General features: G+C 46.2%; 1 protein-coding gene across 2 annotated transcripts in view; it reads right to left on the minus strand.

Annotated features, from left to right (window-relative positions):
* ELOVL5 (ELOVL fatty acid elongase 5) overlaps window positions 1-10,776 on the minus strand; it is a 123,595-nt gene extending 112,819 nt beyond the window's left edge. The window contains exons 1-2 of one of the 2 annotated variants that reach the window (XM_030198965.1): window positions 10,701-10,776; window positions 10,243-10,310 (exon numbers count right to left, since the gene is read on the minus strand). The gene's annotated coding sequence lies outside the window, so the exon portion shown is untranslated. The remainder of the gene's footprint in view (window positions 1-10,242; window positions 10,311-10,700) is intronic. The other variant, XM_030198966.1, reaches the window with a different exon arrangement.
* Between the last annotated feature and the right edge of the window lie 14,604 nt (window positions 10,777-25,380).

The raw sequence follows: 25,380 nt of genomic DNA on the forward strand, positions 1-25,380 counted from the left end.
CAACTGATGACGCTCTGGACGCTGCCCCTCCTCTCGCACACTGGTTCTGCTGTATCCTGCCACCAAAACGCAGCGATCCGGCCCACACAGAAATGCCGGCTGCACATGCCGAACCCTCTCCCCGCCACTTCCCCCCTTCAACAGCGGCGCACAAAAACTGCTGCTGCTGCCAGCAATCTCTCCCCAGATCGCCACCCCAGCAGCTCCCCAGGTAGAAAAAAAAACATTTTATTTAACCCCTTAGGGGTTACAGTTCCATCTTTGCTTATAACCTACACAGTCAATTAAAATGTTATATTACATATTATGTTGGCATTGTATTATACTACACCATACTTTGTATTGTAATTTAAATGTTTTTACTGTTGCAATTGTCTATTCATGTTTGATTTATTCTTATTGTACACCACCTTGAGTGAATCCTTCAAAAAGGTGGTAAATAAATCCTAATCAATAAATAAGCAAACCCAGGTGCCTAAAACCGCTCCACTGGAAGGAAAAAGGATTATTGGTGCCCCAGACAGAACAGATGACTGGCTAGAAGGAAACTGAAGGGAATATTTTCAGTTATTAGTTTCAACCTGATAAAATGCCCTTTCGGAAGCTCTGTAGGGAACATTTACTCAGTACCAGATAAAATCTCAGTCATTTAAACAGGCATTCAGTGAATGAGCAGTGGAATGGGAACTATGGGTATATGAAGGGATGGTGTGAGGATGGTGTTAGCCAACTTTTATTCTGCACAGCTATGTCAGACTTGGATTGGGATGGGTGGGGAGGAAGAAGAGTCGAGGTATGGAATCCTTTCAGGATATAAAAAAGCAGCAATGTACAGATAAAAAAATCCAATTCCTGAGAACACTACACTAAAGTTTCAAGATATGTCTTAAAATCCTAAGTTTGGTTTCCAGACCTTCTCTTTTGCATCTTCCGGTGTCATTTATACATGTTTCAAAACAGTATTTTAGAAAATACTGGCTAACACTGAGTCCACTACCTTCATGTCAGCTGGCAAGTTACTAAAGAGATCCTTTCACCCCACCCACCTACATTCTGAATGATGACAGTCCTAACTAAAGTTGTACCAAACAGCATATTTTACTATTCAGCGGAATACGAATAATGGGCATTGAGCTTTAACAAAAGAAGGAACATGAATTCAGAGATCAAGGAAAAAGTTATTACCTGATAATTTTCTTTCCATTAGTCCTGACAGATCAATCCAGACCCTGGTGGGTTGTGTCCCTCTACCAGCTGGTGGAGATAGAGCGAACTTCTGAGGCTTTATGTGGTCATGTGTAGCCATCCAAACCTCAGTATTATCCATATCAAAGCCATGTAAACGTCCAGCTCCCAATTAAGAGCTATTCCCTATTTGAGACTTCAGGGACACCCTGCAACCGCCAACGCGGGAGGAACTCATGCAGCTCAAAGTAAGGAAGTTGCTCCAATGCATGTAGAAAACACAAAATCGAAAAACTGGAACTCTAAATCTGAACCTAGAAACATCAACAGATAAGCAGAAATTTCAAGGGAGGGCCTCTGGATTGATCTGTCGGGACTAATGGAAAGAAATTATTTTATTTTATTTGTTACATTTGTACCCCGCGCTTTTCCCACTCATGGCAGGCTCAATGCGGCAGGCAATGGAGGGTTAAGTGACTTCCGCATTGAGCCTGCCATGAGTGGGAAAAAGCGCGGGGTACAAATGTAACAAAATAAAATAAAAAAAATAAAATAATTTTCTTTCCATTAGTCCCGACAGATCAATCCAGAGGCCCTCCCTTGAAATTTGCTTATCTGTTGATGTTTCTAGGTTCAGATTTAGAGTTCCAGTTTTTCGATTGTTATTGTTTCATATTATCAGGTAATAACTAATTTTTCCTTCCATAGCGTCCCACAGATCAATCCAGAGACTGGTGGATGTACCCAAGCAGCTCCTAAATAGGGTGGGACCCCGAAATCCTAGTTTGCAGCACCGAAGAACCGAACGCAGCCTCAGCCCTTGCCGCTACGTCCAATCGATAGTGCTTTGAAAAAGTATGCAAAGAGGACCAAGTGGCCGACCTACAAATCTCCTCTAAAGATACTGACTTAGCCTCTGCTACAGAAGTCGCTTGCGCTCTAGTGGAATGAGCTCGAAGCTGCGCCATCGGAACCTTACCGAAAGCGATATACGCCGAAGCAATCGCTTCCCTCAACCAATGAGCCACCGTCGCCTTAGACACTTGTTGCCCCTTCCTTTGTCCTGCAAAGAGAACAGATGATCCGAACACCGGAAATCATTAGTCACCTCCAAATACCTGATAATAACGCGCTTAACATCCAAACACCAGAGAGCGCTAAACTCCGCTGGATGATCCTCCCTACGAAACGAGGGAAGACAGAGCTGTTGATTCATATGGATTCGTGAAACAATCTTGGGCAAAAAAGGATGGAACTGTACGCAGAGTCACTCCTGCCTCCGTGAATCGAAGAAACGGATCTCTACAGGATAAGGCCTGTATCTCGGAAACCCTCCTTGCTGAGGAAATAGCAACCAAAAATGCTGTCTTCAAAGTCAAATCCTTAACCGACAACCGAAACAGTGGTTCAAATGGGGGCCACTGCAATGCTTTCAACACCAAATTCAGATTCCAGATAGGAAAAACCGAGATCCGAGGAGGTCGCAACTGATTGACACCCCGCAAAAACCGAATATCCGGAGAGAGGCCAAGGAAGCTCCTCGTAAACGACCTCTATAGCACACCAAAGCCGCCACCTGAACCTTCAAAGAGCTCAATGACAGGCATTTGTCTAGACCATCCTGCAAAAAAGGCCAAAATCGAAGACACCGAAGCCGAAAAGGCTGAGATTCCTGCTGCCGAGCACCACGACTTGAAAGTCCGCCAAACTCTCGCGTAAGCCGTCGAGGTGGAACGCTTCCTAGCTCACAGCATAGTGGCAATTACCTTTTCTACTCAAACTTGCCCTCTCAATAACCACGCCGTAAGACCAAACGGGGAGGGATCCTCCATAAGGATAGGTCCTTGACGTAAGAGACCCCGACGAATGGGCAACCACAACGGATTGCCTAGCCGAAGGCGCATGAGATGTGCGTACCATGGTCGCCTGGGCCAATCTGGCCCCACAAAAATCACTCAACCTGAGTGATTCGCCACTCATCCCAATATCCTTCCTATCATGGGCCATGGCGGGAAAAAAACATACAGAAGAACTGTCAGAGGCCAAGGCTGAACATGCGCATCCATCCCCCGAGACTGGGGATCCCTGCCGCGGCTGAAAAATTGCAGGACTTTGGCGTTGTCTGCTCATGCCATCTGGTCCATAGCCGGAACTCCCCACCGGCTCGTGATCAACGCAAACACCTGAACGGAGAGTTCCCACTCCCCCAGATCCAACATATGACGACTCAGAAAATCCGCTTTGGTATTCAGAGCACCCGCTATGTGCGCCGCTGAGAGCTGCTCTAAGTGTTCTTCCGCCCATCGGCAAAGACACGTCACTTCCTTGGCCAGAGGAACACTCCTGGTGCCCCCCTGACGATTCATAGGTTACCGCCGTCGCATTGTCGGAGAGAACCCGAACCGGTCTCCCCGCCAGATCCACCTGAAAGGCCTGCAATGCTAGGCGTACCGCTCTCAGTTCCAACCGATTGATGGACCAAGAAGCCTCCTCCTGCGACCAAGAACCCTGTGCTGTGATCCTGGGCGGCGCTCTCCCCGAAAAGGCTGTTGCCTCTGAGGAAAACGGGGTTTAGAGAAGGCCACAGACCTACCCAGGCGATAACGCCTTGCATCCCAAAACCGAGCAGAACCCACTCGAGAAACCAATCTCAGCCTATCCTCCAGCAAACGCCGGCCCTTAGAATCCCCCAGATTCTTCACAACCTTATCCAAATCTTCGACAAACAGAAGTTTGCCCCAAAAAGGCAACTGAGCCAAACGAGACTTAGAAGCTGTATCCGCCAACCAGTGACGAAGCCACAACCATCGGCGAGCTACCACCGAGGGCCACTTCCTTAGCCGACGCCCGAAGAATATCATGCAACAAATCCACCAAATAAGCCAGACCAGCCTCAAGCGTCCCGTACTTTTCACATTCACAATGCTATGAAGGTGCTCATTGCAGCGCAGTGGGAAACATTGAAGGCAGTTTTGCATGTGGCAAGAGCCATGACGCTGTTATATCCGCTTCCAGAAGGGGAGCGGGAGGATTTGCGTTTGCCCACGGTGGATTCCTTGATCACAGCGGTGACAAAGCGGACTACTTTGTCACCAGTTCCTCCGAGGACGCCTTCTGCACCCAAAAAGTGGTAGTGCTCCTTTCTCGCAACGTAAGAGTAGAGAGCTACACGGGAGTGGGATTCCCACGGGGAACGTGGGGATCCCACAGGGATGGACCCAGGTCCGTGGGGATGGATCCAGGTCTTACAGGGTCCAAGTGGAAGTACGTAGCAATCTGAGCTTTGCCTCCCCTCCCCTGAGCCACAGGGTGCCCTCCCAGCATATACCTCACGGCACGTGGTCTAGTGGCTTCTTCGGGGCAGGAAAGATCCCCACTCTTTGCTAGCCGCTGATCCTCTCGCTGTTGCCGCTTTTTTAAAATGACTGCTGAGACTTCCATGGAAGTCTTGTGAGGCCTCCGCTTGAAATCTCAGCAGTCATTTTAAAGGAGTGGCACGGAAGCAAAAGGGTCAGTAGCAGCAGGCAAGAAAGAGTGGGGATCTTTCCTGCCCCGAAGTCACTAGACCAACAGAGTGCCTTCAGGTATTTATTTTTATTTATTGCATTTGTTTCCTACATTTTCCCACCTATTTGCAGGCTCAATGTGGCTTACAGGGTTTGGTTATGACATAACTGGGAGGGCACCCAGGGCTGGAGGGGAGATGGATGGATGGATGAAGTCATGTGTGGGAGGTAAGGAACTGTAAAAAAAAATCAAGAAGGTTGATCTGTTTCCCCTTCCTCACACAGCCATCATCGCCATACAGTCAAAACAAAGCAAGCAAACCTATGAGCTACTGCATCCACGTTGTTGTTTTTTTTTGTTGTTGGCAACATTTCTTTTTTTTTAATCTAACATTTTTTTTTCAAATATGCCGGCTGTGCAGCATACGGATGTAGAGGAAGTATAATAACGGAATAACTTTTCATAGGTAGAGTAGTAATTTGTTATAAATCGTAATCAGTGTATCATTTGGAGAAGTTAGTTATAGGGACACCCTAGAACTGTTATATTCGTGCAGAGATTTTTTTCTCCTGGTAAAGGGCCACTAAAACAGACATGTTATGAGAATCAGGTGCTCAACAGAGTTTCTATTTATTATTTATGACATTTATATCCCACATTAAATTAGGTTGAAACCTGGGAGCATTTAAAGTCTTTTTTTCCCCTGTGCTTACATCAAAAGAAAAAGATGGTATGTGGGAACTTGCTCCTTTTATTTTACTTATTGCATTTATATCCCACATTTTCCCACCTCTTTGCAGGCTCAATGTGGCTTACAATATATCATGAATAGTGGAAATGAGAAAGAATAGGCAATTGGTATTACAGAAGGATTTTGGGTTACATGATAATGATAAATCATAATAGTGAAATAAGAAAACATTTTAAGATAATTCTGGGTACATGTGGGGGATTTCACATGTGATGATCTTAGTGATATATCTTGTTGAAGAAATGAGTCTTCAGTAGTTTGCAGAAGCTGGTTAGTTCGTAGTTTGTGGACTGCAGTGGTATATATAAAAATGCACTTGCCCTTTTTTTTTTAAATGCCCAGTTGGGTATACATGCTAATCTCAACTTTGTTGAATGTTTCAAACATATCCATCTACTTGCTCTCATGATATAACTGAATTCTATCATTCTGTCTCACTGTATTTTCAAGTGTAAACTACACTGAACCAGAGCTTGCTTGGGATAATGACAAATATTTTTTTTTAAGTCCCTTATTTCTAATAATCTTTTTGCTATTGTTTTCAAGAGCAATTGCTATTGTTTTAGATGAACCAGTGTGGCGGCAATCTCTGCCTACTGGCTTCAGTTTATAATGGGCTAGTCAGATAAAACAGGAGACAGGGTGAGCCTAACCTCCTTGGTAAAAAGGGTGGAGGGAGTATAGGTGCAGAGAAGAGGGAAAAAATTGGTAAGGGGGACATACGTGGAGGAGTGGGGATGGGAAAAAGGGAAATAGAGCACATGAGACAGAAAGAGATGGAGAGGAAAGGGGGAACATTCTGCTCATGGATGGGAAGGGAGGGAAAGGAAAGGGGACATGCTGCTCATGGATGTTTGCCTTTTTGGATACGTGTATCTTACTTTTGTATTTAGCAGAGTATGGAAGAAAATGATTTGTTACTTTTACTATGTTTACTGCTTATAGAATCTGGCTTTCTTGGGGGGGGGGGGGGGGTCAAGGGGACTGTGGCATCTCAAGGGCAGGGTGGGCCAGAATGGAGAATACTTGAGGTAGGGATGGGAAGGGATGGATTAGATTTCTATCCCGTGCAACTCTCTAAGATCCAGGTTGGGAGCCCCTTTCAGCTCCGCCTTTTAGTTACAGGGTCAGGGGAGGGGCCCACTAGTGATTTGTGAAGTTGGGGAATGGGAGGCCCATCTGGGCCACAAAGGTGGTTGTTTGTGGGTTGGTGAGTGGAGCGGAGCAGAGCAGAAGAGTTGGAGTCTGGCCTTATGGGTGTTTTTTTTTTTTTTTTTTAAATCCTCTTTCCATCAGTACATCAGACAGTCTCCACTCGCACTGACAGGAAAGGACATGCTATCAAGACACTGCAAATGGCTGCATCTTACCACTAGTGTGCACTTTAACACATTGATAATCCACATGCCATTAGTTACTACTGCATCAGGAATAAAAAAATTTAGCATATTAAAAACACTGTGCACTGCAGGTGAATGCAGCTTAACATACAGCTTTCTACATCAAGGCCTTAGAGAAGTCTTTTACTAAGCCGCAGTAGCGTTTTTTAAGTTCACGGTAGAAATCAGCTGGCGGTAAATGTTAAGACACCCATTATATTCCTTAGCTAAAGCGGCTAGGGCTCTTCAGCTTAGAGAAAAGATGGTTGAGGGGAGATATGATAGAGGTCTACAAAATACTGAGTGGAGTAGAACAGGTAGACGTGAATTGCTTGTTTACTCTTTCCAAAAATACTAGGTCCAGGGGCCATGCAAAGAAGCTACAAAGTAGTAAATTTAATATAAATCGGAGAACATTTTTTTCTTCACTCAACGTGCAATTAAACTCTGGAATTCATTGCCAGAGAATGTGGTAAAAGTGATTAGCTTAGCAGGGTTTTAAAAAGGTCTGGACAGCTTCCTAAAGGAAAAGTCCATAGACCATTATTAAAATTGACTTGAGGAAAATCCACTTCTTATTTCTAGGATAAGCAGCATAAAATGTATTGTACTGTTTTCGGATCTTGAAAGGTATTTGTAAACTGGATTGACCACTGCTAGAAACAAGATGCTGGGTTTGATGGACCTTCAGTCTGTCCCAGTATGGCAACGCTTATGTTCTTATGGCGTCTTGACGTTTACAGCCAGCTGATTTCTATCGCAGCTTAGTAAAATACTACCTTAGATCAGTGGTTCTTAACCTAGAGTTCATGAACTTGGATGGGAAAAAAGTTACAAATTTATTTTCACTAACCTGTAACTGAAATTTAGGGACCCCCTCTACTAAACCAAGTTAAGCAATTAACCCACTGTTTACTGTGTGGCAACTGCAGTGCAGAACCATGTTAAGAAACTCTATTTTTTTCAGTACACATTAAGTGCATCTTGTGTGAGGGAGGGGAACATGTTAGCAGCATAGAATGGTGTGGAAGATGTTTTGTGGTTATTATGCTAACGTTGTACTTCTATGCCAACTCAGAGTATATTACGCTAATGTAACTGTATATTACACTAATGTAACTTAACATGGGACCTGTCCAAATGCTAGGAATGCCCATAATGGTTGCCGTATTATATTCACACAGCCACAGTAACAAAGTTTTACTATAGGCTAGTAGACAGCCCCTTAGCATTTCATTCAATAATGAATGTAGGCAATAAACTAATTTAAGGCCGTGACTAAAAATATTATCTTCAGCAACTCTCACTCAATCTAAAACTATACCATAAAACGTGAAACCAGAATACATTGGTTATGTAAAGTACCTGTCTCTCCGAAACCATGTAATTAATAATAGCCAACACATTCGTAATTTTTTGATAACTGTGAGCAAATTGTTTTCCCTTGTAATACAATGTATTTTATTTTATGCATTTAAATATTTTATGAGACTCTCAAAAGGGTTTAAGAGCCTCTGCCTCAGACTGCAAGCATTTCAGGAAGGGTCTTCTTGTACCTAGATTCTAATGTTATAAACTGCTTTAAGCACTTGGTGAGGTAAGTCAAAAACCTCTAGTAGAGCCACAAAAGATTTCTATATATCCAAGCTCAAGGTGGGTAGGCTACACTTTCATATTAGAAGTAGGTTTTCCTATTGAATCCATTTCTATAAAACAGCCATTAGATATTTCAATGTATTCATTCCTCTGAACCCAGGATCTCCAATTAGTCTATGAAAGCTCAATCTTAAGTCAGACGGCTGTTTTTGTTTTTTTTTGTGTGTAAAAAGTTGACCCAAAGAAACTTCTGTCCAGTTTCCAGAGTGTACAAGTTTTGCAGCCAAGCTAATAACCCATAGTTCTTGGTGGGATCATATCCGCACTCTGGTTCTGATTTCATATGTATCAATGTAAAATATAGCCAATTTTAAGCTTCTAATCACCAGGAGAAAACAACAACAAAAAAGTGGTATGAGGCTCTCGTACTCATCTCAAGCACATCATTTATTTTATTTTTTTTTTTACAGACGTTAAGCTTTCAGAATAATGGAACATAAAAAGGGTTAATTTTCAGAATTTAAACCAGTGGCATTGAAACTGGGCTTCTGGGCAATAAAAAGCCTTCTTATTTAAAGAGTACCATGAGTTAAAGATCTTTCAGGGTGCTAGGTTATGTACAAAGCAGTCTATCATACTAAATTTAGTTCTATAATCCTCTTTGAAACATCCCCATATAAGTTTTATATTAAACTCTACTTTTACCATACAAAGAGTAGCCTAATGGTTAGTGAAGCAGGCTATGATTCTGGCAACCTGGGTTCAATTCCCACTGCAAGCTCCCTGTGACCTTGGGCAAGTCACTTAACCCTCCACTGCCCCAGGTACAAAAACCTTAGATTGCATGTATGCCCTCTAGAGACAGAAAAAGAAGTACTGTATATCATGTGTGCAGTGCTGCCTATGTCTAGTTGCAATATAGAAATAATTAGTACTAGCGCATATTCAAATTATTTTTAAAGGACTGAACTATATGTTTATCCAACTCTATTTCTAACTTCTAATAGCTCCTGCTTAGACAAATCAAAACCTTATACACAAAAGATGTGCGAACATTCCATCATGCTTAGCTTCCTTCTTTAAAAGAAAACCTAGGCAAAAAAAAAAAAAATCCATAGACAAATACTACACACAATGGAGTCAACTGTAACCACACACCACAAATCAAATTTGGTGCTTCAAGATGTTCGATAGTGCCTGGTGGCTCAGCCAATAGCACTGTGTGCTGCCATGTAGAAAACCTGAATTTGATTTTCAGAGTTGGCGTCTGATTCTCAAGTCGTTCAAAGATGCTGCATTGGGAGCACCTGCAATGGCAGAAACTTCTCCTCTTCAGGTGTTGCAACACACATGGGACTCAAGCCCCTACAGCTGAGTTCCAAAAGGTCGCTGCTGTTTATGGCACCTGGTCAAGAACTACCACAACTCCTGGCTAAGCAGGGAAGAGAAACATCAAAATTACATGAAACCTTGAGCTAGGTAGGGGTCAGCGAGACTTTATTAACTCCAGCACAAATTAGTTCCAAATGTAATGGGGGTGTGGGAAAGTAGGGAAACCAGATTTCATTTACCTAAAGAAATGATAAGCTACAAATGAAAAAAAAACAGTTGTTACTATACTACCTCTTAAAGGACCTGCGACATTTAATTTTTGTGCTTGAATATTAACTAGATATTTACCAAGACCTGTTAACTAGTAAGGCAACGATGCATGGAAGACTAAAACCCAATGATACGGCACTGAGATATACAGACAGAAACTTTGGGGTTAAGTGGCAAAAAAACAATCCACCTACATATAGTTTAAAAACAACCACAACTTACCTTTTGGACCAAGCACGTTGTCTATATAGTTATTGACAGCTTTATCCAAGACTCCATATTGTTAAACCCTATACAAGAAAAGAAGAGAAGAGAACGCGACAAATTTCCTAACACATAAAAAAAAAGGTATCTAGATTTGCCGTTAAGAAACGGAACGGAAGCTGCGCCGGGGTATTAAGCAAATAACAGGTATGGCAGGAGGGAGGGGCCTGACATAGACCACGACTTCATTTAGTACCAAGAACAGCCCTACTCCGTCCCTCTTGGCCCTTCAAACACCGGGTCGGGGATGTGGACCAGGGGCTTAAACACCACCCCGCATCCAGAACTCCCAATTCAAAGATTTGGTTTAAACCAAAAAAAAACCCCACAAATTTAAACAAGAAAAAAAAAAGAGAGACAGAGGTGGCAAACCCCGGGGAGCAAAGTTTACTAACAACGAGTGAAAGTAAACCTACGAGAAGTGCACCACAAAATCCAAAATTCCAGAACCTTGCTTCACTAGAATTTGTAGAAGTAGAAAAGGGGGGGGGAGGGCGGAAAGCGTCCTTCTATATAGGAGGGGGCGGGACGACGAGGCTGACATCACCTCACACAGCCCGTAGGCCCACGGAAGCAAAGTACAAGCGACGGGAGCAAAAGAGAACCTTATAAAAACCGCTAACAAGGGAGCGGCGCCGGAGGCGCAACAGGCCACTCTTCCTCCCCACCAAGCGATTGGGTGGGTCGGACGCCTGCCATGAGATAGATACCATCAGCGCAACACTGAAGCTTCGCTGCTCGTTCCCTAATCTCTTGCAATTGCCGCCGGCTAGGGTACAGCAGCTATACCGCTAAATCCTCCAGTCTCCTCGCGCTCAGGCCACGCCCACCCGCTGTCGCTGGTACTACTCATCAGGCCCTACCGGTTCACGTCAGCCAGGTCGCGTGACCGCAGGATGAGGGTCTGGGAGGCGCCGATAGGCTGCTGTTCGATCGGGGCGTTTGGGAGGGCGGTCTTCTCGGAGTGGCGGTGAATTGATGGTGAGGTCAGGGCAAGCTTTTTTAGAAAGAAATGTTGAATGTAACATTTGTATAGTTGACGAGGCTTGGATTGGTAGATAGATAGACACAGAAAGGGAGGAGTACAAGCAACAGGGGAAGGCGGTCGGATTGGGGTTAGGGAATAGGATAGACTTTTTTTAACTTTATTATTATTATTGCTCTGCTTCAAGTTCACCCTCTCTTCTCTTCCTTGAAGGCTGCCCTGGAAGGGGGGGTGGCGGACTGGAGCAAAGAGCCTTGCTGCTTCTGAGAGTCTGTAAAGAGAGCTGCTTTTGCCAGGCCTTTCCCTAGAAATTAAGCCACCATTATACGATGCTTAACACTTGTAGCTCTCTAGAAATGTTAAGTAGTAGTAAATTACAAGTAAAAAAAAAATGTTTTCTTGCCTTGGTACCTTCAGTTGTTTATTGTTTAGAAGTTAGGGACGGAATAATAATCCCCCCCCCCCCCCCCCAGAATGGAGGGGTTTGGGAAACAAGAATTATCTTGCTAAAAGTGAACCGTTTTAGGCAGTGGTGTGCTGGTAAATGTTTAACAACAGGCTCTCTCTCCCGGTCCCCCTCTGCGCCCCCCCCCCCAAATTGCGGAGCTGGCTATGACGGGTGGAGAGTGAGCCTGGGGGGGGGGGGGGGGGCTGACAATGCATTACTCCAGGGGAAAAAAAAATTAAAATGATCCCAGGTTCTAATCTAATTCATGTTTAATGTGTGATAAAATGCCGTAAATAATATAAACTTTTAATGTTGAGCACCTGATTCTCAAGTGAACATACTCCAACACTATAATGAAATAAAATGATTTTTTTCTACCTTTGTTGTCTGGTGACTGTTTTTCTGATCTTGCTGACCCAGTATCCCGATTCTGCTGCTATCTGTCCTCTTAACTCCGTTTCCAGGGCTTCCTTTCCATTATTTCTTTTCTTTCCTCCTTTCTTCTTCATTTGTGGTCCTCAGCTTCTGCCTATTTTCTTCATCCATGTGCAGTTTTTCTCCTCTCTTCCTTTTCCCTCATCTCATCTCCTTCCTCACTCTTCCCTTCCCTCCATCCATGTCCAGCATTTCTTCTCTCTACTACTACTTAACATTTCTAGAGCGCTACTAGGGTTACGCAGCGCTGTACAAGAAGAACAGTTTAACAAGAAGGACAGTCCCTGCTCAAAGGAGCTTACAATCTAAAGGATAAAATGTCAAGTTGGGGCAGTCTAGATTTCCAGAATAGAGGTAAGTGGTTCGGAGCTGAAGGCGACATTGAAGAGGTGGGCTTTGAGCAAGGATTGAAGATGGGCAGGGAGGGGGGCTGGCGTATGGGCTCAGGGAGTTTATTCCAAGCATGGGGTGAGGCGAGGCAGAAAGGGCGGAGCCTGGAGTTGGCGGTGGTGGAGAAGGGTACTAAAGGAGGATTGTCTTGAGAGCGGAGGTTACGGGTAGGAACGTAAGGGGAGATGAGGGTAGAGAGGTAAGGAGGGGCTGCAGATTGAGTGCATTTGTAGGTTAGTAGGAGAAGCTTGAACTGTATGCGGTACCCTGATCGGAAGCCAGTGAAGTGACTTGAGGGGTGATATGAGTATATCGGTCCAGGCGAATATAAGACGTGCAGCAGAGTTCTGAACGGACTGGAGGGGGGATAGATGGCTAAGTGGGAGGCCAGTGGAGGAGTAGGTTGCAGTAGTCAAGGCGAGAGGTAATGAGAGAGTGGATGAGAGTTTGGGTGGTGTGTTCAGAGAGGAAAGGGCGAATTTTGCTAATGTTATAGAGGAAGAAGCGACAGGTCTTGGCTATCTGCTGGATATGCGCAGAGAAGGAGAGGGAGGAGGAGTCGAAGATGACACCAAGGTTGCGGGCAGATGGACGGGGAACGATGAGGGTGTTATCGACTGAGGTGGAGGGAGAGGAGAAGTGGGTTTGGGTGCAGAAGACAATAAGCTCAGTCTGGCCATGTTCAGTTCAGGTGGTGGTTGGACATCCAGGCAGCAATGTCTGATAAGCAGGCCGATACTTTGGTCTGGGTTTCCGCAGTGATGTCTGGTGTGGAGAGATAAAGACTGGGTTTCGTCCGCATAAAGATGATATTGGAAACCGTTGAGATGAGATCAGGGAGCCCAGGGAAGAGGTATAGATTGAAAAACGAAGGGGTCCAAAGACAGATCCCTGAGGAACTCCAACAGAGAGCCGGATGGGGTGGAGGAAGAACCATGAGTAATGTACTCTGAAGGTTACGGGGGAGAGATAAGAGGAGAAACAGGAGAGGACAGGCCCTGGAACCCAAATGGGACAGTGTGGCAAGAAGTAAATGTGATTGACAGTGTCAAAAGCGGCGGATAGGCGAGAGGATGAGGATGGAGTAGTGACCCTTTGGATTTGGCAAGGAACAGGTCATTGCAGACTTTAGCATAGTGCGTTTCTGTTCTAGTTTCTGCCCGCCATCCACCCATGTCCAGCGGACCCTTCTCTCCCTGCCTCCATCGACCCATGTCCAGCAGGACCCTCCTTCTCCCCTGCCCTCCATCCACCCATGTCCAGCAGTGACCCCTCCTCTCCCCTGCCCTGTATGCACCAGCGACCCTTCTCTCCCCTCCATCCACCCATGCCCCAGCGACTCCCTTCTCTCCCCTGCCACCCCTCCTGAGTTCAGCAATATTCTTCCTTCCTTCCGCCCTCCCTCCTCCAGATCCGCTCCCTCACCGACCCTGCCTTGTCCTTAGAATTCTTCGGGGCAGGCAGTGTTGCCTGCCCACTGCCAGTGCTGACTCTCCCCGCCGCCCGATCGCGCTTCAAATGGCCACCGAGACTTACAGGGCGGCCTCCAAGACTTCCCAGCAGAAGTCTCGCAAGGCTGCCTCTGGAAGTCTTGGCGGCCATTTTAAAAGTGCGAACCAGCAGCGGGGGAGATGTCAGCGATGGCAGTGGGCCGGCAACACTGCCTGCCCCGAAGAATTCGATGGCCAAGGCCAGGGTCGGTGAGGGACCAGATCCGGAGGGAGGGAGAGCCGGCTCGCCCTTTCTAACAACCTGCTCGCAAGTCTCAGCAAAATTTGCGAGCCGGCTCCAGCACACCACCTGCGTTTAGGGGAAACGGGAAAGATTCCAGGTGAAATGGTTTACTAGTCCAGCATAGAAAAACTTATATGTAAACTGATACATCAGTGAGTATCTTATTTAGGGCAAAGGTGACATTTTATTGAAGACACCGCATGTGAACAAATTGCCCGACATGCGGTGTCTTCAATAAAATCTTTCTGATGTTATATTGATCTGCTGGCTTGTTTTTCCATATTGGATTTTGCAGATCGTTTGCCTTGTTGTTTTTTGGGGCAAAGGTGACAGCAAGGGGCGAAGCGTGCAAATTGCTGGTTAGTTTGTGAAAAACGGAACACGAATGATTATCATTTTGTACATTTGGATGAGAATAACTTACAAAGTTTAAAGGATAAGAGTATGTGTGTTGAAGTATTTGTAATAAGGAAGCTTTGCACGACCCAATCACTATTTGACAGTTAAGTTGAAAGAACAAGTGAAACCAGGGAGTGAAACCTTGCCTAAAAGGTTTTGGCCAGTTTTGTGGGATTTTGGTTGAGTGAGGAGGGATCTTTCAGAGGGGGGAAACTGAATTGCAGGCTACAGACTTCACAGCTGGAATCATAAAAACCACTGAAACTGAGGACCAGCACCAGATGTAGTGGATGGCCTCTAGCAGCTCAGGCGAAGCTGCAGGGTCCTAAGACAAACAGGCAGCCCTTTCTGGTAGGCAGAGCTCAAGATTCTATAATTGAACAGTGGAGGCTGGCCAGACCCTCTCAGGATTCCCAACTGCTACTGATCCACTTACACTCTAGGTTTATGGTGAGACTCAACTTTATTTAAGGTTTGATATACTGCCTTAGGACGTGAGGGTGATGTACACAATAGATAAGTGATCTACTAGAGAGGGAAGAGAATTGAGTAGTGAAGGATTAGCAAAGGGAGAGGAAGAGAATTGAGTAGGAAGGATTAGCAAAGGAAGAGGGAAATAAGAACTCCATAATTTTAAAGGACAAAGAGGACAAGTAAGAAGAGTAGCATGTGATCATTACAGCTGGTGGTGCCATGTGATGACAGTATAAGTCCATGGACCTCTGGGAGGGAGGAGATAGGGTGGGCTAGTGAGAGTAAAAAGCATCTTTGAAAAGAGAGGTTTTTAGAACCGTTCAGAATTCTGTGTGATAAGACACAGGTTGGAGGGGAAGGAAATTCCAGAAGGATTGGACCTACAGCACTTGAAGGTCTTAGTACGAATTGAGTCAAAACATATTTGATGTAGGGAGGGAAAGGGAATATATAGCAGGTTAGAGGAGAATGAGCACAAGGATCTGAAGGGGGTGTGAGGAATCAAATATCAGTCGAGGTAGAGAGAGGTATTAGAATAGTAGATTTTGTGAGTCGGGACAAGAGCTTTTAAAGTAATTCGATGAGCAGTGGGGAGCCAGTGTTCATCTGTAAGGGATGGTTGTCACAATCAAATTTCTTTGTACTTGTTAGCAGTGCTCTGCACTAGCTAGAGGCGACGAAATTCAGAGAAATTCGTCCCAGAAAGAAGACTGTTACCATAGTAACATACATAGAGGGGCATAATTGAACGAAAACGCCTATCTCCATGGGCGTTTATCTCCGAGAACGGGTCCGTGAAGGGGTGGACCGACCGTATTTTGGGAAAAAATAGACGCCCATGTTTTATTCAACAATGTGTGAGCTGGGCGTTTTTGTTTTTCAGCGATAATGGAAAATGAAAGCGCCCAGCTCAAAAACGAATAAATCCAAGACATTTATTCGTGGGAGGGGCCAGGATTCGTAGTGCACTGGTCCCCCTCACATGCCAGGACATCAACCGGGCACCCTAGGGGCACTTTTACAAAACCAAAAAAAACAGGTAAAAGAGCTCCCAGGTGCATAGCACCCTTCCCTTGTGTGTTGAGCCCCCCCAAATCCCCCTCAAAACCCACTGCCCACAAGTCTACACCATTACTATAGCCCTAAGGGGTGAAGGGGGGCACCTACATGTGGGTACAGTGGGTATGGGGGGGTTGGACGACTAATAAGCATTAAGCAGCACAATTGTAACAGGTAGGGGGGATGGGCCTGGGTCCACCTGCCTGAAGTCCACTGCACCCCCTAACAACTCCTCCAGTGACCTGCATACTGCTGCCAGGGAGCTGGGTATGACATTTGAGAGTGAAAATAAAAAGTTGTGAAACATCATTTTTTTGTGGTGGGAGGGGGTTAGTGACCACTGGGGGAGTCAGGGGAGGTCATCCCCGATTCCCTCCAGTGGTCATCTGGTCATTTAGGGCACTTTTTGGGGCCTTATTCGTGAAAAAACAGGGTCCAGGAAAAGTGTCCTAAATTCTAGCTAAAAACGCATACTTTTTTCCCATTATCGATGAAATGCGCCCATCTTTGTTCGGCAGATAACCACGCCCCAGTTCCGCCTTCGCCACACCTCTGACACGCCCCCATCAACTTTGTCCGCATCCGCGACGGAGTGCAGTTGAAAACGTCCAAAAATCGGCTTTTCGATTATACCGCTTTATTCGTTTTTGTGAGATAAACGTCCATCTCCTGATTTAGGTCGGAACTTGGGCGTTTTTCTCGTTCGATTATAAGCAGGATAGTAACATAGTAGATGACGGCAGAAAAAGATCTGCACGGTCCATCCAGTCTGCCCAACAAGATAAACTCATATGTGCTACTTTTTTTGTATAGCTTACCTTGATTTGTACCTGTCCTTTTCAGGGCACAGACCGTATAAGTCTGCCCAGCACCATCCCCACCTCCCAACCACCAGTCCCGCCTCCCACCACCGGCTCTGTCACAGACCGTATAAGTCTGCCCAGCACCATCCCCGCCTCCCGCCACTGGCTCTTCATCCAATCTCGGCTAAGCTCCTGAGGATCCATTCCTTCTGAACAGGATTCCTTTATGTTTATCCCACGCATGTTTGAATTCCGTTACCATTTTCATTTCCACCATCTCCCGCAGAGGGCATTCAAGCATCCACTACTCTCTCTGTGAAAAAATACTTCCTGACATTTTTCTTGAGTCTGCCCCCCTTCAATCTCATTTCCATGTCCTCTCGTTCTACCGCCGTCGCATCTCCGGAAAAGGTTCGTTTGCGGACCATAGATGGCAAGATGGCAAGAAAATGAATGACACCCCAGAGGGCTTGTTTGGTAAAGAGGTAGTGGAATGGAGATCATTTTAAATTTATAAAACAGCGTTGTACCACAATCAAGATGAGTTTATGATATGAGAGAGCTGAGACCTGGCACAGGTCCTTCAGCAGCAGCAAGCTCAGTTGAATAGGCTATCCGGAGTGTTACAAGATGTGTGTACTCAGATGTCTGCCCTCCAGGCCCAGCATCAACCTTCTGTTCCAGCTCCCAGACCTGCTATGCCTACTCCAGGACTGCGGCTCTCAGAGCCTCCTCGATTCGACGATACCCCCTCTGCATGTCGGGGCTTTCTGAATCAATGCCAGATGCTCTTCGAGATGCAACCCGGGTCTTTTCCCTCTGACAGCCTTAAGATCACCTATATTGTCTCTCTACTCCCTGGACCGGCCCTGGCCTGGGCTTGTCCTCTGGGAGCAACGAGACTCCCTTCTCTCAGACCTGAGGGAATTCCTTCGCTGGTTCAGGATGGTTTTTGATGTTCCTAGACGACCCTCCTCAGCGGCGGCAGATTTGCTGCGAATTCAACAAGGTAACAGCTCTGTTGGAACATACGCAGTGCACTTTCGAACCTTAGCTGCTGAGTTGCGCTGGAACCAAGAAGCCCTCATTGCCATCTTCTGGCAGGGATTAAACAATCGGATCAAGAATGAATTGGCTGGCCGGGACCTTCCGACCATCTTGGACGCCCTTATCACCCTCTGTATCCGCATCGACATCCGTTTTCAGGAGAGAGCGCAGGAGCGTATCTCTCAGCGTCCTCCGCAGAGGCCTGCCCCCCCCCCCGAACATCCTGGCCCACGTCACCTAGGGGAGCGACGAGTTCCATCGTGGGGGTCTCCGAAGAACCGATGGTGATTGGGCGGCAGCGCCTCTCTGAATCAGAGAGGTCTCATTGGCGGAGCAATAGACTCTGTTTATATTGTGGACAGCCTGGTCACTTCGTAAGCTCATGTCCAAATAAGTCGAGAAACACCAGGACCCAGGCCCTGTGAGGGGATGGCTTTGGGTCGATCTTCTCCCCTCCCAGCTAATCTGATTTTGGTTCCTATCACTCTGCGTTGGCAAGAGCTCTGTATCACTACGTTTGCCCTGCTTGACTCAGGAGCAGGAGGGAATTTCATTGACGCTAACCTCCGTGATCAGTGGGGCAGACCTGTCCCGTGTAAGCCTTTGCAGGTGACCTCCATCCAAGGATCGACCCTGCCTCAGCCCATCACTCAGATTACTCCACCCTTACAGATGCATGTTGGTATCTTGCACCAAGAAGAGATCCAATTCTTGATTCTCCCTCAAGCTATCCACCCAGTCATTTTGGGACTGCCCTGGTTACGTCTCCACGCGCCGCAGATCAACTGGGCTACTGGCGAGATCAGCAGCTGGGGACCTCGCTGCTTTCACACCTGTCTCACGCCGGTCGAACCCCCTCAGAGGGCCATTGCGGTGTCTTCCGGAGCCCTTCGTCCCTGCGAGGCCCGCCTACCAGTGGAGTAACAAGAATTCCAGGACGTTTTTGACGTGCAGGAGGCTGACTCTCTTCCCCCTCATCGGTCTTTTGATTGCCCTATTGACCTGCTCCCAGGTAAGATGCCTCCCAGAGGCCGACTATATACCCTCTCCCGGAAGGAATATGGGCCTACATCCATAAGAACCTTCAGAGGGGCTTCATCAGGCCATCCTCCTCTCCCGCAGGAGCCAGCTTCTTCTTTGTGACTAAAAAGGATGGTTCTTTGCACCCCTGCATATCGGGGCCTCAATGACATTACCATAAAGAGCCGATATCCACTCCCTCTTATTCCTGAGTTCGACCGTCTGCAGGGGGCGGTAATTTTTACCAAATTAGATCTCTGGGGAGCCTACAACCTGATCCGTATCCGCCGGGGAGACCAATGGAAGAACGCTTTTAACATTCATGAGGGTCACTTCGAGTACCTGGTCATGCCTTTTGACCTCTGTAACGCCTCAGCGGTTTTTGAAAATTTTATTAATTTAATCTTTCAGTACCTCCTGTATGCCTCAGTCATTGTATATCTGGATGACATTTTGATTTTTTCTACTTCCGTGCAAGACCATGTACACCACGTACGCACTGTTCTCCACTGATTCTGGAACCATCGCCTTTTTGCAAAGCTGGAGAAATGTACTTTCCACCAGCAGGTAATTCCTTTTCTGGGATATATCTTCTCCTCGGAGGGGCTCCAGATGGACCCCACGAAACTTCAAGCCATCCGAGAGTGGCCGGTACCCCAGGGACTCCGAGCTTTACGACGTTTCCTGGGCTTCGGCCAATTACTATTGGTAGTTCATCCAGCATTACTCCCTGATCACTGCATCTCTGACCGCCCTACCAGGAAGGGGCGGATCTGAAGAACTGGTCTCCTGAGGCCCATGGGCTTTCATGACCTTGAAGCTTTTTTTGTCTGCCCCGGTGCTCCGCAGCACAGACATAACCAAGCCCTTTACTGTGGAGGTAGATGCCTCATCTTTGGGGGCCGGGGCAGTATTATCTCAGGTCGTGCCCTCTGGGAAGCGACATCCATGTTTCTCCAAGAAATTCTCCCCTGCTGAACGCAATTATACCATCGGAGACCGAGAGCTATTAGCTCTAAAACTGGCCTTCCAAGAACGGCGGTACCTGCTGGAGGGGGCCTTGCACCTGGTTACGGTAATCACTGACCACAAGAATCTCCTCTATCTACAGGAGGCTAAAAGGCTTAATCCATGACAAGCCCGCTGGTCTCTCTTCTTTGCCAGGTTCGATTTCCGTCTGTTTTTCTGCTCTGCGGAAAAGAATGTGCAGGCAGATGCTCTTTCACAGGCTTTCAATACATCCGAGGAGCCCGAAGAACCCTACCCGATGTTAAACACAGCGTGTGTTCCTTCCACCATTATAGCCTCGACCTCCCTGAAAACCTCCGTTCCCCCTTGGTCCAGGAGGAAGGTTCTCCAGTGGGGACATTCATCTACCTTTGCCGGGCATTTCAGTTTCCGGAAGACCTTCCATCTCATCTCCCGATACTATTGGTGGCCACGCATGGCACAGGACATCCTACAGTTTGTATCTTCCTGTCCCACCTGTGCCCAGAACAAGTCCTCTCCTAGCAAACCCTGGGGCTGTCTTCAACCCTTGCCTGCTCCTCAGCAGCCTTGGCAGGAGGTCTCTATGGACTTCCTTACCGATCTCCCGCTCTCTTAGGGTCACACTGTTATCTGGGTTGTTGTAGACCGATTTTCACACATGGTTCATTTTGTTCCCTTGAAGTCTCTGCCATCTGCTGCTATGCTAGCCTCCAACTTCATTCAACACATATTTCGTTTGCATGGACTACCTTTACGCATTATCAGTGACTGAGGGTCTCAATTCACATCTAAGTTTTGGAGGGCTCTATGCTCCGCTTTTGGTGTCACTACACACTTCTCCTCTGCCTATCATCCCCAAACCAATGGGATGGCCGAAAGGATCGATCAAACACTCAAGACATTTCTACAGGTTTTTACGAACAGTCGCCAGGATAGCTGGCCACTATTACTTCCCTGGGCTGAGTTTGCCTACAATAATAGTCTCCACTCTGCTTCCCAGACATCACCATTCTTCGCTATATATGGACGTCACCCTCATCTACCTCCTCCGATCTCGATGAGCCAAGCCTCTCCACAGCTTCAGCATACCCTTGCTAATATCCAAGAAACTTGGAGCAAGGTCCAGCAGCATCTACGAGAAGCTGCAGCGAAGTATAAATGTTTTGCCAACCTAAGGAGATGAACTGCTCCAATCTTTCAACCAGGACAGACAGTGTGGCTCAGTACCAAGTATCTGAGACTCCGTTTGCCCTCTCTGAAATTTGCACCTTGCTTCATTGGCCCATTTCCCATTCAATCCCAGGTGGGAACTGTCACCTATCGCCTTCAACTACCGGGTAACCTCCGAATTCATAATGCCTTTCATGTATCATTACTGAAGCCATTCGTTGCCTCGAAATGGCACTCCGAGCCAAAAGGAAACATCACTCCCAAGACTAAACCCAATCCTGAGTTTGAAGTGGAGGAAATTTAGGACTCCAAATGTCAGAGGGGGTGACTCTTTTATTTGATATCATGGAAACACTTTGGTCCGGAGGACAATTCCTGGGAACCGACTGGTAATGCTCATGCACCAGACCTGGTTCAAGACTTCCATATCCGCTATTCCTCTAAAACCGGACCGGGACGGAGAGGGGGCCTTCTGGGGAGGGTACTGTCATGCTCCTCACCTCTGTCACGCTCCGCACCTCCGCTCCCGAGAAGTGTAGCGCCGGCCATTTTGGTGAAGCCGGCGCTCCAAGAAGCTTCCCAGTGATGGGGGCTCCTGGCCCCGCTTCTCCTGTCCGCTCCCGCGAAATGGAGCACCGGCCATCCTGGCAGAGCCGGCGCTCTCCCCGACGCTCTCTTTGGGCGCAGGATTCACACCCGGGATTCGAGCTTGTTACGTGTCCGGCAACGCTGGGACCCTTCGTTCTGCCTCCTGCCCCACGGGATTGGATGGAGCCTCACTGGAACCCTTCGTTCCGCCTCCTGCCTCACAGGACTGGATGGGAGCCTCGCTGCCGGGCTCCTCCTCCTCCGGCAGACCAGCCAACCAGAGGCTTCCCTTGCCAGCTGATTTCTCGGCTCCTGATGGTGGGGGCTATTTGAGGAGCGTCTGCTCTTCACCTCATTGCTTCGGCTTCTACTTCGGTAGGTTTGGCTCTGAGCTCTTAGATGTTTTTCCTACTACTCTCGTTGCTGACTACTGCCTGAACCTGGATACTTTCTGCTCGCTGCCTGTCTCTGACTACTGCCTGAACCCGGATACTCTGTGCCTGCTGCCTATCTCTGCCATCGGCCTGAACTCTGGTTTCTCTATGCCTACAGCTCACGGCCCTTGACCCCTGTCTGCATCCGGAAGTCCTGTCGGCCGCCTGCACCTGGGGGCTCAACCCTCGGGGAACAGCGGTCTTCACAGGTGAAGCCTCAGGGTTGCTCAGCTGCCCAGCAGAGCGCAGGTTCGAGTCTTCATCTCTGTGCTCCGCCCGGCACAAGGACACACGAACGCGACATACAGAAAATAGGTTTAAGCTGCTCATAGGCCTCCTAGGCTGTAGAGTACAGTGCTGGGTGCGTTTGAAATCACGTCCAGATGGTGCTTAGTTGAAACAGGATGTGATGTGTACAGTATAGCGAGCTCAAGCAGTCCATGTTTTTTTATTTCAACAGCAAGAATTTATAAAGCATTTCGTTAAGTATTGGGCTCAGATATATATTAACACACATCCTACATAAGACTCCTGAGGAAGGCCCTTGTGGGCCGAAACACGACGTGTTGAGTCTTGGATGATTAATAAAGGTGATAATTATGATATCATCATCTGCTGACCCTTCTTTTGTCACCCTTGTTGTGACTGGTTTGTCTGTTTGACCATAAGGGTTACTGTTCTTCTGTTGCCTTACAGTAGTTGCTGCCGTCTTGGAAAAGGGGTGTAGCTATGACATCACTATGATCTCAACAAAAGGGGTGGAGTGTGGGCAGGGCTATAATACCATATGCAGTGATGCCATCAAATGGGGCTGGAGCTTGGGCAGAGTGGGCAAGGCTTGGGTGGATTCTCAATTCCGATTGGCTAACATGACCGGAAGTGGGCATGGCCACCTGTCAAGATCAATTAAAGATAATTAACGGTTGACAAAAGCTAGTGAGATATACTACTTACAGCAACTATGGATAGAAATGACCCTGGTAATTACATTTCTTTAAAATTATTTTAAAAAATTTTAAAGGTACCCTCAGTGTTTCACTTGAGTCATCTCATGGAATAAATCACAGACCACAATGCTCAAACTTGAAACCCTTAATATTTGAAGGTATAACTGGCTCCACGCCATCACAGGGTGCCTCATTGTAATAAGTGCAATATGTACAACAATGTATTTACTAATTGTGATGGTTTATAAAATTACAATGAAACTCACACTATCCATAGTGCTCAGTTCTCTTCGATTCAAAAACATGCAACTACACTGTCTATAAGTAATGAAAAAGAGGGGCAATAATAAACCCAAGTCTATCAAAGTAATTCAAAACCTATCTGAATAGCAGGTCTTAACAACACAGGGCTAGCGGATTCTACAGAGCTCCATTTCAGAGGAACCTCCTCTTCTTCAGGAACCCTCTCTTGCACTGTTCCTCTGTGAAGGACGCTCCCATTGGGTCACAAAGAATGATAGTCAAAACACAAAAATTATGACTCCCACATATGCAGTAGCTCATAGTACTGATAGGTTGATCAATAAGAGTTTAAAAAATTTCCAGAATGCACCATTTTATCTTTCAAGTTGTGTCATCTGGTATAAGCAATGCAGGGACCATTATGAAAAATCGAATGCATCTGAAGTGTGTGTCACTTTGGGTGCTAAAACAATAACCCAAAGCAGATATTAAAGTTCAATATTTACCCCTTCAAATATAAAATTCAAATATCCACTTAACACTTGTTGCCAACATGTTATAATCTTTATATGAATTATGCAGCAAGACCCATTCTTTTCTTTTTTTTTTTTTTAATTAAAAGATTGATATTTGATAGCTGTGGATGGAGTTTGGACTAGGATTCATTGCCACTGCGTCCCTGATACACTGATGATATTTTCACACATGCTTTATGGAGTTTTTCAGATAATCATTTTGATTCCATTTCATCCTGTCAGACCAGACCAGACATTCAAGTTATGTCTCTCTACTAGCAGATGAAGACAGAGAACCATTTTTATCGAAAGCTTCTAGTGCTGGTGTAATAGGTGGTGCAACTGAGCCAGATATTTTCTAAGTTTGACAGGAGAATACTGGGTATGCGTTGCATGCCACCTACCCATTGATGTGAGCTCAGAGACCATGAAAATGTTCCCTCTGTCTGTGATTTCTCCAACACCGAGAGGAGTAGGAGTTCCCTTCTACATCAAAACAGTTATGTTCTTGATTATATTTGGTGACCTTCAATTAACATCTGTGGTCATTCTCTGATAAGGTCACCTGGCTGGGCCCTAGGCCTCACTCATCCTCTTTTTTCATCTTCTGGGTTTACAGCAATGTCCAAACAGCAGTCCTACATACATAACCAAAAGCATCCAGGAACGTCTCCTCTAACTCAAAATTGCCTATATTGAGGTATCAAAACAAATGCCTTTTGGGAGGTTAGGTTCAATCTCGGACTGCCCACCTGCCACCACCCATTTTGCTTTGGCTGTCAGCTAAGCAGTGCCATTTACAGCCTGGTCCTTCCCACCCTGATGCAGCGCAAAGCGAAACACTGGCCACCATTGGTGGGACCATGGCGATATAAACAGATAAGTTTTCTATCTTTTCTAAATATTTAAATAAAAGTTTAATGTTTTTAAAAATGTTTTTTTATAGATGATTTTTTTATGCCTATGAAGATTGTTGCCCTATAAGGTTTTGGCATATGGTATAGTAATGCTGATTGATGGGTTCTGTGGCTTTTTCCTTCTATTGTTAATTATTTTTATTAGTCAGTTCTAAAAATGGATGTTCCACATTGTTATCAGTTTAGATCAGAGTGTTTGTATTTACTGTGAATCTTTCTGTTATTTTTTTTTTATTTTTGAAGTAAACTCTGTGTCTATCTCACACATGTTTGAATTCCATCACTGTCTTTGTCTCCCACCACCTCCACCAGAAAGCATTCCAGGCATCCACCAACCCTCTCTGTGAAAAAATATTTGCTAATGTTACTCCTAAGCCTAACATCCTGTGACCTCAATTCATGATTTGTGCTTTGGATGTCCAACCATCCTGGTCTATATGAGTTGGCCCTAGAATGGACTGGCAGGATTTAAGTCAAGGAAATTAACAGGTACACCTA

Source organism: Microcaecilia unicolor, chromosome 3 (assembly GCF_901765095.1).
Source record: "Microcaecilia unicolor chromosome 3, aMicUni1.1, whole genome shotgun sequence".
Classification (NCBI taxonomy): domain Eukaryota; kingdom Metazoa; phylum Chordata; class Amphibia; order Gymnophiona; family Siphonopidae; genus Microcaecilia; species Microcaecilia unicolor.